Source organism: Heterocephalus glaber, unplaced genomic scaffold, assembly GCF_053883595.1.
Source record: "Heterocephalus glaber isolate CG9 unplaced genomic scaffold, H.glaber_assembly_v1.0 deba00001577, whole genome shotgun sequence".
Classification (NCBI taxonomy): Eukaryota; Metazoa; Chordata; class Mammalia; order Rodentia; family Bathyergidae; genus Heterocephalus; species Heterocephalus glaber.
Window position 1 is genome coordinate 10559939 of NW_028258358.1, and position 13769 is coordinate 10573707.

Genomic DNA, 13769 nt, shown 5'->3' on the forward strand with positions numbered 1-13769 from the left:
TTCTCTTGTTCTATTTTGGGCTTCTTTGAGTTCTGTCATAATTCACTAACTGTCCTCAGTATCAGACAGAAACACTTGAAATAAAAAGATACAAACTCTGTAGAGTATCTTTTTACTTCAAGTGCTTCTGTCTGACATCTTTTTGATGATTCCATATCCTTATTGATGATTCCATATCCTTATCCTGTCATTCAAATTTTGAACTGTTTTGGTTAGCTTGTCCAGTTTTTTATCTTCTTCCCTGAAGTTCACCATAGGCACATTGAATGAAATTGCTGAGAACTTTTGGTTCATTTCCTCTTTGAACTCATCTATTTTCTTCAGCCCTTCTATGAACTTTTCATAGATTTCTGATACCTTGTATTTGTTTTATTTTCCCTTTGTGACCCCTTGCTCTGCCTTGGGAGAGTTGGGGGCAGTTTGGAGATCTATTTCTTAGCTTCTCCATTCTTCTATGTGTATCTTTTATTTATTTGCGTGTATAGATGCTCCCTCTTTTCCCCTTCCTTTTGGAGGAGTTTCTACCACTTGGAGACTGGAGAAGTGAGGACTGTTTATAGCTTTTATGGAGATTTTTAGTAGGACATTGGCTTCCTATGATTAATTTTCAGCTTTGTATGTCCAGTGCTAGTATTTACTCCCTCTGTTATTTACTTTAAGTGATTTTGACTTTGTCCCTATGTTTTGTGAAGGAACTACTTCTAGTTATAACAATATTCACAGATTCAATCTTACAACACTTCTATATGACAGCCCTTTCCATTACAGTCCCCCCCTTTGTCTACTCTCTATACCCATTATGACAGTTTATTATTCGTGGTTGTTCTGCAATGTGGTAAGTGAGGTGGGGTGGGGAGAATGGGACGTGGTTTCATGAGTAGTGTTAGACGTTAAAGGAAAGGTTTGAAGGAGGAATAATAGTAAATGAGAAGAAAAGTTTGATATCGGGTCTGATTTTATTGGAGTATTTTTTGTTGAATTGATGGGTTTGTATTGAGAGTTTTCTGAGGATATTTTGTAAGGGCAAAGGTGAGCTATAGGAGAAAGGGAGTTTACTTTGTGATTGAATAAAGTTGTGTGGTTTCAGAACTTGCTAATAGGGAGGACAATCAACTAGGTAAGATGGAAAAGCCAAAGTCTTAGGATGAGGAGAACTGAGGAATAATACCAGAGAAAATACTGACTGTGAGGGAGCTAAGTTTGGAGAATTTATAAACTTGGGGAAGGAGTTTATGTGCTTGGAAAAAGAATAAAGAAATATGTTAATGTTATTGCCTTGGGGGTTTGATGTGAAGAAACTAGGTAAGTAACTGAGATGAGGGAGAGCATCAAGACACTTATTAAATCAAGGCCATAAAAGAATAAATACACAAAAGTAACAACCTCATAAACACAGGAAACCATAAAAGAGCATAACATAAACCTGCATTACTAAATAAATCAAGAAACATACCAAAAAATTACCCATAAGATGTCTGATGGGAACACAGATTAAATATTCTAATGAGACATTGCATATGTGATTTCTAATAGCTTCTTTGCCAGAATCTGAGGGCTCACACCTCAGTAACTCCTGTGATCCCTCTACCACAGTACTGATGTTAACTCCGACTCAAGACTTCTTTCTGCCAGGTTGCAGGAATTCTTGCAGAGTCTGATCCAGCCCAAGTTCTTGGGTGAAGAACTTTTGCAGTTCCTCTTCCTGGGTGTGATGGTGGATTCAGCAGACAGGTTCACTGGGATGAAACTGTCCACTGAATCAGGAGTATTCCTATGAAATCAGCTACAGCAATAATAGGCTAATGCATTATGTTATCTATCAGGACTAGTTGAGAAATAACATACCATGAGACCCTGTTTTTGGTTTTTCTTTAGCCTAGAGAAGAAATCCACAGTTATAGTGTAAGCATCATGACAACCCAAGTCTCGACCCACAATGTGCACTCAATGTGATGGCTCTGTCTCCTCTAATGGTGAAAAACAGTATTCAACACTACTTTTATAGAATCAATTATGTGAAGTTCAGAAGGTTGGAGGCTGGGTAATACTAGGGTGAGGAGGAGAGGAAAAAATAAGTTTTATTTCTTCCCCTTCCTCCCCTTTCTTAAATCCTCTGCTCTATGTTATGGGAAGGAAGAAATAGGAGGAGGGCAAAAGATCCTAATGATGTTTAAAGTATGGTATATATTTAGAAGGGGATAACAGGGAAAACTGAGTATAAAATTGGTAGTGAGAAATGGGAGTGGGAAAAGATTCTGTCACTAATATAAACAGTATAGAAAAAGTTAAAGTGAGAAAAATGAAAAGGGGGAAAGGAAAGAGAAAAATTAAGTATGAGTAATACATGGGAAAAAGAAGTCAAGTAAAGAGATATGGAAAGGATGTAAAGGACCAAAGAAGAATTCCCTTTCCCTCTATAAACTATATGGGAGATAAAAGGCAATAGGAAGAGGAGCACACATAAGCAGACACACTCTTAAAAGAAAAAGGGTAAAATAATGGAATTAATGCATGGAGAATAATGTACAGGAGGAAAATAGCAAAGGATAAAAAACCAGAAAAATTAAAAAGTAAAATGAAAAAATAATACAATCAAATAAAGAATAATTAAAACTTTCTGTTGTTTTGCACAGGTAGCTCTTCTCAGCCTAGGGTTAAGGAGCAGAGCTCAAGTCAAGATACGTCTCTGTTCACACAGGAAGTCTAAGATGGCAGTCTGCACCCAGAACAGTGGTGTATGTAGAGATCTGCTTGCAGTGAGAACACAGCAACAATGTGAGCTTCCCAGTCCTGTGTAACTCAGGCTGAACTTGGCCTCTGTCCTCAGGATCCAGGCCTGTGTTCACCAGCCCCTGCCCATCTGCAGGACTCCCCCAGTCTGCTCTCCAATGGCCAGAAGTTTCCCATGATTGTTTTCCCCTCATTCACTCTGGGAAGTTGGCTGTATGAAGCAGCCAAGGGGCTGCTCTGGGATGCAGGCTCAAACACTCAGCCCTTCCCTAAAATGGTGTCCCTGCCAGGTTCTGCTCCATGACTGTAGCTGCACACATTTGGACCAAGGTCACTCACCAACCTTTGACCATAGTAGGCCGTTCTGGAAGCAGTGTCCCTCACACTCCCACTGTTTCCAACTGCAGGTGATTATCTCAGTCCTGATGCAGTTCTCTGATTCTTTGTGTGCAAAAAAAGTTGTTAGTTTGACTTTGCCTCCCAGCTGGTGCATGGCCAGCTGCTGTTGGTAGCACTGCATGGTCTCTCTTCCAAAGAATGATCTATTTCTTCTGTATTACTCAATTTTATTTCCTTCTCCTCTGTCAGTTTCCTCATGGTTCCCAGGTAATTTTCACTCACTTTCATTCCTGCCTCAGCTATTGTTTTCCAGACTCTAGACACTTTGTCCTGGAGAAGCTGAGTTCCTGGTACTCACTGCTCTGCTATTTGGGAAAAAATCTTCAGTTAACATTCTTACCCTCTTGCCTTTTAAAGCCCCACACCCTTTCCTTTCTTGAGAATCTTCCTTTTGTATTATTTATTGAACTCTTCTTTCTTGGCTGCTCTTTGAATGACACACTTCTCCACAATTCTGTCCTTTGCTCTTCATTTTTCTTGTGTTTGAGAAATTCTCACACAGATAATGGATTCACTCCTATCTTCATATTAACTTCCATGTCAATATGCCCACTTTAGAACTCTTCTTTCTAAATTCTGTACTCATATCTGCTTTCTTCAAGGAACTCCACCGGAACATCGTCATAAGAGTGATAGGGATCCATCTGCTACTTTTAAGCTGGACAGAAATATCCTCAGATTTTAATTTAATATAACATGATAGGGATAAGTCAAAACATATCAGTTATAACCATCAATGTTAATGGTCTCAATTCACCAATCAAAATAAACAGGCTGGTAGAATGGATCAAGAAGCAAGATCCAATAATATGCTGCATACAAGAAGTATTTAATATGAGAAAAAGAAAAAATGGAAACGAAGTCTTTGTAGATAGGGAATGGAGGAGGGGTTGAAGAGAGGGCAGGGGAATGGGGAAAAAATAAGAACCAAGATGGATTATGTAAAGGTATAAATTTCCAATGATGAATGTCATTATATTGTATACCTTAAATGTACCAATATAATTAACAAAAGCAAATTCATAGACTGAAAGTCAAAGGATGGAAAACAATACTCCATGTGACAGGAACCTGGAGAAAAGCAAGGGTAGCTATTCTATTCATAGGCAAAGAGGGCTTCAAGACAAGACTGATTAAAGGAGACAAAGAAGGTCACTATAGTCTTCTAAAGGGAACAATCTAAGAGGAAGAGATAACAATCATAAATATATACGTACCAAATAGCAGTGCATCCAACTATATAAAACAAATATTAACAGACACTAAAAATCAAATAAGCACTAATATAATTATAACGAAGGACCTCAATACCCCACTGTCACAAATAGATCAACTAGACAAAAAAATCAACAATGAAATATGAGAATTGAACCAAACTTTTGAACAAATGGAATTAGTAGACATCTACAGTGTTTGACCACACAACATTACACATTCTTCTCAGCTGCACACAGGACATTCTCCAAAACAGACCACATACTAGCTCATAGAACAAGTTTAAGTAAATGCACAAGAATTGAAATTATCCCAAGTGTATTATCAGACCATAATTCAATGAAATTGGAAATCAGTGACGAGAAACTTCATAAACACATGGAAATTAAGCAACACCTTCATGAACAACCAGTTGGTCACAGATGAAATTAAAGAAGAAATTAGACAGTTTCTACAATTAAATGATAATGTCAATACAACATACTGGAACTTATGGGACACAAAATGTTTCTTAGGAAGGAAGGTGAAGTTAAGTCTCTCAAGACCTTTCGCGAAGATGCTGAAAATGTTTTGAAATAATGAAATATTCAAGCAGATAGAATACATAGGTGAGCTATTTCAGCAGTATAATGGAGGAAATTTGATGACTGGATATTGGTCTGAGAAAGACTTCTGGGTTTGTGACTTTGATAATAGGATGAGCACCAGTGCCATCAAAAGATCATGAGAGACATGAGGAAGAACAAGTTCTGAAAGAGAAACTAATAAATTTAGCTTAGGCCTTCTTCCCTCCCTTTTTCTTCCACCCTGAAGTTTAAACATTTAAAACCTTCTCTCTGCTAGGCAGAGGCAGCATAATCCCCATTACATAGATGGAGTGGAAATATTTTAAGGAGAGCAAATGTAGAAAAAATTAGCTGCTACTTCAGGAGGAATTTTCTAGGTTAAAGCAAACTCTCTGGTGCCAGAACAAATGAATTTTTAGCCATTTGCCAAACTGTATAATTCTGAAAGGAAAATGCTTTCCTTCTGAGTTTGGCCAACTCCTTGGTCCCCATATGGACTTTGATTATGAACTTTGATCCCTATTCTTCTCTAGTCCTCTTTTTTAAAAATTCTTTTATTGATACATTTTAGGTATGCAATACATTTACATTTATCATTGGGTGTTTGTACCTGTACATGATGTATCTTAGTTCTTATTTTTTTCCCCATTACCTGTGCGCCCTTCACCCCCTCCACCCTTCTCTATTTACATAGATTTTGTTTCAATTTTTTTTTCTTTTCCCATAATTTTTCCTTTCCCTTCTTCCCTTTTCCCTTCCCCTCCAACCACCCCTACACCTTTGGACCTTTTCCTATTTCAAATTATGAATTACTCATTTTAATCATTTTAATCCTTATTTACACTTTCAGTTTCTCACACTACAGAAACTATTTGGTATTTACACATGTGTGTCCTATTTATTTCACTTAAGAGTATGGCCTCAATATGCATCTAGTCCTCTTTTTAATGTTTACTTATACTTCAAAAATCCATTCTATTTTGTGTGATAACCATCAATCTACTTTGGCCAGTTAAGGCTTTGAGGGACCATATACTTTATTCCTTTTTAACTAATTTCTACAATAATTTTCCCCATGGCCAATACTTGATCTGCTTCCAACTATAAAGTGGGACTTTATTTCTTTTTACACAGATAGAAGGGAGATAGTGCCAGATGTTCCCTGCCTTAGGTTAGTAATCCCTATATAGTTACCTATCACAACAATGTTCTAAAACAGGCTAATGTTAACTTTGCTATCAAAACCAATTCCCTAAAACAAAAAAGCATAATTAGTGCTTCCTATGTATGAAGTAGTTATTATATGAAATATTGTAGAAATTCCCTCTTGCTTTGCAATGTAAATGATGACTGATTCTTTGGGTTATAACTGCCTCACAGGTATGAAACAATAACAACAATAACAAAAACAGTTTGGAAACAGAACTCCATCATAACTCTATATAAAAGCATAGTTTCCTGGAAGTGCTACCAACAAGAACCTCCCATGCAATCTCTCTGTGCCATGCTCCATTGCTTTACATAAAATATCAAGAGGAAAACTTTCTTCTTCCAACTTCAGTCCGGTGTTAGGGAGTGTGGAAATAAACAGATAATAGATTAAAAGGAGAAAAGACAAGGTTTCTTTATGCAGTACTCAGTGATGACTAATTCAATAAATATGATAAAAGATTTATATAGCAAACTTAATATGTATGGGTATAGGGAATGAGGGCTTCTGTACAAAAGTTTGGAAAGTAAAGTTCTGGCTTTTGATACTGATAGAAATGGGCAGTCTGTCTCCATGGCAATTGAGTTTTGCAGGAAACTCTTGGGAGGCAGTTAATTACAGCTGTATTTTCTGCTTTAGTCAGACAAGAGAAATTCAAATATGATTTCTTTCTGCATTTTATTTAACTCAAATGTTTTCATTTTGAAATAATCTTTATACCCACTCTGGAGGTTGAGTAGATACCCAGAACTATTATTCTATTCTCATATGCACATATCTGAGAGAGCAGAATACTGTGGGAAATGAACATTTATTGACCTTCATGTTTTTACTCATCATTAACACAGATTTATCCTCAGGGTTTGACTAGTGGCTCAGTTAAACCCAACTTGTGAGATGGAGATGGAAGTAAAGGCATCTCATGACACTAGCAACTAGGAAAATGTGATATAATACTGCATTGTCTATAACACCAAAGAATCTCACAATCTGTGAGGGTGGATATTTAATTTCATATTATCTCTCCATAAATTTGACTGATACATCCCCTGCTACCCCATCTATGAAGTCTGAATTTTGCCATTTTTTATTTCTCTCTTCAAAGACACTTAATTTGATATAAATTTAATAGAAATATTTGGAAGTTGGAGGAGCATATAATTGTTCTGCATAGTGTCTTGTGTTTCCCAATAGAAGGGAAATAGCACTTATATTATTTCAAAAGAATGAACTACTAAACACTTTTAATGCAATTTTAGATGAGATCCTCAGGAAAAAGAAAATAAATTTCCTGAGGGAAATACTTACCAAGATTTCTTTTGTAAAAACATGTTATGAATGAATTATATTTACATAATTATAAATTTATTTTAATATGGGCAAAAGATTTGTATTTTTTGGATTTGTAAGGCTCCAGACAGTTCAATACAAAGTACATAAATGTGCACATAACACTCATTCTCCAGCATTTCCACATAGCCTTTTCTAGCACATGAAATAAAGCACTTCACCTGGCTCAAAAATCATAGCTCCTTTGTTAAATATCTCCACTGAAGCCACACCCAAAAAAGTATTTGTCAGAATCTCATAGCTCCTAAACCTGCCGCCAAGTCTGTTTTAATGATTTACAATTCCCCAAGAGTTTGAGGTCTGTATATGACATCATAATTCCTGCTCTGAGTCTTCAGATTTTATTCAAGAATTAATAGTGTTAATGTAAACTTACTCTAAAGGGTCAGACTTGCTAATGTACTTTTAATTCCTTCCATGGAAACCATCTCCTTTGAGAAAACTCTCCAATCGTAAAAGTAACAAAGATTTGCAGCAAGACTCTGACACTGAATATAGAATAAATGGAGAATGAAATAGCTGGATTTTGAACACAGCCATTCACCAAATCCCTTTACCATTGGGATTTTTGGTTAACTAAAGCTCATCACTTCTAATCTAGAGAAATGCACAAGACCCCGAGGCTCAAATAGGAGAAAGTTTTGTGGCCAACATGGTAAATTAAAAGGAGAAATGTCATTGCTTAGGGAATTCACCAGTAGGAAGTTATAGCAAAATTCTGCTGTCTTAGAAAGAAACCATCATGTTGTTTATATTCTCTGAAAGATACCTTTTCTTCTAAGCTTAATGTAAAAAGAAAATATAAACTCCCTTAACAGCATAATTCAACAGTTCTACATTGCATAGCAAAAGCATTTTGGGGAAGTATTGTAATATGGTCTCTAAAAACATTCATTTATTAGGATAGTAATGAATAGCAATTCTGAATAAACGTCTTACTAGAGTAGCAAAGTTTATTGGAAATTATAAGTGAGTAATTCTGATTTGTTATTGGTAACTAACACAGTATACAAGTTATGCCTTAAGACAGAGCTCTAAGTTAACCTCATTAAGTTGCTGATGCAAAATTTTTAGGTGTACTTCTTTAAAAATTTGCAGACACTAGTGAAGAATAAAATTGGCTTCAAAAGCCTGTTCTCTTTTAATAAGATATCATGCCTTAATCACAAGCTTGAATTTATATGGATGAAGGTATTTCCTGTCTAAATTTGCATAAGTAAAATCACCTATATGTGTCTGTCATTGGTCTTCTAATTTCTGAAAGGAATGAAAATGTCCCTCCTGGACACTTGGTTCATGAGAGGGAGGAGATCTACGGGAAATGTGCTTGCTGCCTGGAATTTTACTCCAAGTGAGTATTAAATCCCTTAACCCATCATGCAGGTATCTTTTGCATTTTTGACCACTGATGTGAAAGTCAGTTGTGTAACAGGACACTTTCAAAATAACTATATATTATAATGTGAAAACTGTTCCACTTGAGAATAAGCTTTGTTTTCTTAAAACATATTGCAGGTATATCAGAAGCTTGTTCCTGTGGAGGTTGACAAGTTCAAGATAAACTTGTGCTTCTTAGCATACCCTAAACGTGTCTTATGACTCATATCTTTAACGTGTACTTCTGTAAGGCAGTACATTACTTTGTCTAATAATTAAATAAGTTGGTAAGTTACTTTCAATAATTACAGAGATTATTTAACTCCAACTGAAAATTTATACAGATGTCTTCAGAATTCTAATTAAAAGTAAAATTACCTTTTTATAGAAACCTGTCTTCCCTCTAAAGCTTATAGAGGTTTTTTGATGGGCCCAATGTGTTCACCACTAAAGCATAGCATATGTGTATCACAACCGTCACCTCCACTCTGTGAAACACTTCCCAAACCAAAAGACAAACTCATGGACAATTTTTCCTGGAGACAATATTCTTCTACATCTCAGTTTTTAGGATGCTTCTCAGACCTCACAGGAGGGTTTATTAAGTGAACGACTTTGAGGATGTTATACAATTTATTCACTTAGTCAATAGTTTATAGGCAGTAGATATTCTTCTATTTTAAAAGAGCATATACTATTCTCTTCTACATCTTACCAGTTAAACACTTTTGAGGAAGGAAAGAGCAACCTCATGTATCCAGTAAACAACCTAATCATCCAACAATCAGGTAATCTCTGGCTCTCTAAGACGCAAAGCCAAATTCAAATAGCAAATTCCATGTGGTTTAATAGAACTGAAACAGACTAGTGTGTTTACTCTCCAGAGTTCACTCTGTTACTGTCAAAGGTAATGCATTTTTAATACACAATTAAATGTTATAATAAAAAATACATAAGCATATAATCTGAACTTTCTTACTGGTGAGTGAATTCTACATTTATTTTCAATAGCTATTACACTGAATATAATTGTAATTTTAAAGAAAGATTCTACTGATAATTATTAAATGATCAGTTTGTTATTGTATAGGAGTCACCCCAAAGTACACATTTACATTTTAATTATTTATATAACTACCATTAAAACTAATACCAATTATAAATAATAACTAAGCTAATTCTACCTTTATTTGCTCTAAAGGAAAGAGAAAAAAAAGAAAACTGAAGCTTCTTGATTTGCAAGTAGATTTGGGTGTTTCATCATCTAAATTTTCCGGTTGAAAAAAGTGTTGATATACAGAAATGCCCAGTTAAATACATCCTCAGAGCTTACCCAAGAACTGGTGGTGAGGTGATACATCATCCTTGGATAGCTTAGGATTCCTCAGGGGTCTCAGTCATATTTTCACACAATGCAAGCTGGCAGGTCAGTGACTAGTCTTTGCTCTCAGCACTATTCTCTGTCGAAGAGTGGCTTGGGATCAACAGCCATGAACTTCAGGAGTAGAAAGCAAGGCCCCTTTTGAAGGGGAGAAAATTCCAGTACCGTTTTTCTTTCTTCTCCTAATTTGGAAGCTTCTTGGAGCCAAATTCAGGTTTCTGAAAATAAGAGAAGATATTGAGTGGATGGAAAAACTTACTCATTCTGAAATAATAATTTGGAGGCATAAATGAGAATAAAATATGCTTGATTTTAAGTTTGCTGCAGTCCTTGTTTTTTAAAAAACTCATTCATCCAAAGAAACTTCAGGAGCACAGCTAAGTACTATCGTAAAATGAAAATCAAGATGATTTGATTAAAAAGAAATGCTGACAGATACTCGTGTAATATGCAGCGGGTGTTTTCATTTTAGAGATGAGTAGAACAGAGAGGAAAATAAGTAATTTTGTGTCTGCCATTTAAGTACAAATTCCACCTGCCAAGGGGGTATCATGAATCCGTTTCAAGCAAACATACCCTTGCTTTCTTTTCAGAGGAGTCTCTGCCTAATTCTTCAGAGTTTTTGTTTCATTTTTTAAGTCTCCTATCTTAGTTACTAATAGATGAGGTTTCTCTTTGTCCTTGGCTAGAAATTTCCTACAGCAATAATAGTCTTTTTCTTTTTCTACTGAGGATGATTAGGTCTGATCATCTAAAATCTATGTCTTTGACCAAGCAGTGAGAAGAGAAGTAATGTGAGTACAGCAAAGGGGAGGGGGAACGCAAGAACAATGCTAAATTAAAAATTTTTAAGTTACTAGTGATGTCTATAAAAATAAACATCAAATTTATCAAACAAATAAATTACAGGTTATAATCCATTCATTATTTACTTTCAATCAGATGTGGTATGTTAATATATAAAATTCTGTTAAGAGTTTAATTGGAAAAGTCACCAGATTTGATTCGCTGTAGATGTAGTCTGTGTGAGTGTATGAGAACACAAATATACATAGGCTGTGAGTAAGACAGAAAGGCAGATTCTTAGCAGGAAAGAAGGAAGGTTGCAGGCAAACTAGAAAAATAATTTTTAATGTCTGCAGAAATCACATCATATTGGATTATCATATACTTTTACTTAATTATACTATTTAAATGGCTTTAGGAATTAAAATGGAAGATGTTTGTTTAAACTAAAGATTAGATTTACAGAAATAATACTTGACATAATTGATAATATAAATAGAACTACAAGGACTACAAGGTTTAGCAAATAAAAATACAGGATACTAGGAAAATTTTAATTTCAGTTAACCCTCAAATAATTTTAGGTACACCCTAAATATGGTACAAATGTTAATCTAGAGTACTTAATACTGAAAAAAGTGTGGCTATGATTATATCATAGAAGCATTTTTCAGTGTATCTGAATTATTCTTGCCCAAGTCAAAGTGTCCAGTATCAACTTTTTTTATTAGTACATGTTTTTAGTACACAATGATTGCAATCCTTGTGGGGAGCTGGTACATGTACATAGACCATCTTAATTCTTTTTTCATCCCCTTCCTCTCCCTTCCTTCCCCCTCCCTCCTTCTTAATCCTTCCCATTTGACAAAGATCTATCTCCTTACTTCCTATTATTTATCTTTTATTTTTCTCTTCACTTATATTTAAAACTAAAGGTATAAATTCCATGCAACCCAGTTATTCCTCCTCTAGGTATTTTTCCAAAATAGTTAAAGACATTGTATTACAGTAATACATGCACACCCATAAAATTGATAATAGATAAATTATGGAAGGAGCCTATATGTGTACCGATAGATGAATAGATAAAGATAATATGGTATTTATTACACACAATGGAGTACTACTGATGAGCCTGAGTCATCTGTAGAAAAATGGATCCACCTTGAGACCATAATGTTAGATGAAATAAATTAGACACACAAACTTAAATATCACATGGTTTCTCTCATATGAGAAACCAAATCATTTAGTAAAGGGATTTTTTTACTTTGAAGTTTGATTCTCTAGGGGACTAATAAGTTATTAATATTGTCGGAATAGCTATGTTTCACTCTCCATGCTTCCACACAATCCCACTAGGCCCTTGATTAAGAGAGTCAACCCAACTGATCTTTGTTTGGGAGGACATATTTCCAGGCTGTCTCAGACTCAGTCCAGGGCCTCCAGAACAATCTAAGCTCTGTTACTCCATGCACTCTTCTGCAAATTTCAGAAGGCTGGCTGAAATGTCTCACAGTTGGGTGGGCTTTCCTGAGACAATGGGCTCTATCTTCAATTACATTAATTTTTAACTGATATGAGTTAATACATATTTTAATATCCATCAAAGGTGATAAAACCTCCACTGCTCTTTGCTTAGAAAATACCCTCACTAGCCCGCTTGGGAATTATAACTTAGTACAGATCCCATGGATAAATTCTACCAACCCTCACTGTACACATCAATAATAAGAGCTATTGCCACTCACAATAATTGCAACAAGCCTATACTTATCTCAGCTTAGAGTCTCTCTAACAGGGCTCCTGAAACTTGGATCTGTGTCAGAAATTCATTGACTGAGTGAGGGAAAGGATTGATAATTCAAATTATCTTTGGACACAACAGAGCTGATCCAGAGGGCCACTGTGAATAGGACAAAAGGAACATTATACTTCAATTCACCCCAGAGGGAGGTGAAATTTTATTGTGCATTTATTTAGTAATTTTTGTGTTTCCATGCCCTCATGCATATCCCCACTGCACCGCCCCCCCTTGCCACCCCCCATACACACACACAGAGGGTAAGATCTGTAAGTTAGGATTTTGACTTACTTTCTACTGTCTTCAGTGCCTGGCATGTAACAAAACTTGAGTAGTTACTTCAAAATAAATAGATAACCGATAAGTGGGTAACTGGAGAAATCACTAGTTTTGCCTAAATTGATGGAGTGCTATATATATATATATATATAAACTCTTTATTAGTCTCCAGGGAAAAATGATTTTTCTTGGAGATTTCCTGCAAGATTATCAGTAGAAAGAAAAACTCCTTACAGAATTATTTCATATTATCAGAAACAAAATTCTATTTAAAAATTTCCAAACTACAAGGCAGAATTTCCCAAATAGTAACAGAAAAGATAGACTTAGCTGATGTTCTTGGTTTGACAAACTCAGTGTAGTTGTGTGTCATTTAACAGCAGGAACACCTTCTAAGAGATGAACGATGAGAAGATTTTATCCTTACATTAACATCATAGACTCTATTACACAAACTAAGACAGCTACTATGTCACTAGGTGATATAGTGTTATGAGACCGCTGTTAAGTGGGTCCATTGTTGACCCAAAAGTTGTTACGCAGTACATAACTGTATTACAAAACAGAAAATTTATTAATTATAAAAAGGTTCTTGCTTGTCTTTAAAAATCATAAAGAAGTGCCATACCTGCACTTCCTGAACCGCAAAAGTCAGGTGTAGCTGAGCAGTGG

General features: G+C 35.5%; 1 long non-coding RNA gene across 3 annotated transcripts in view; it reads right to left on the minus strand.

Annotated features, from left to right (window-relative positions):
• The window catches only part of LOC106009416 (uncharacterized), a 259976-nt gene that overhangs the window by 170320 nt on the left and 75887 nt on the right, over nt 1-13769 (minus strand). For all 3 annotated transcript variants that reach the window (XR_015443704.1, XR_015443703.1, XR_015443702.1), the window contains exon 5: nt 10181-10446. This is a non-coding gene — a long non-coding RNA (uncharacterized LOC106009416). The remainder of the gene's footprint in view (nt 1-10180; nt 10447-13769) is intronic.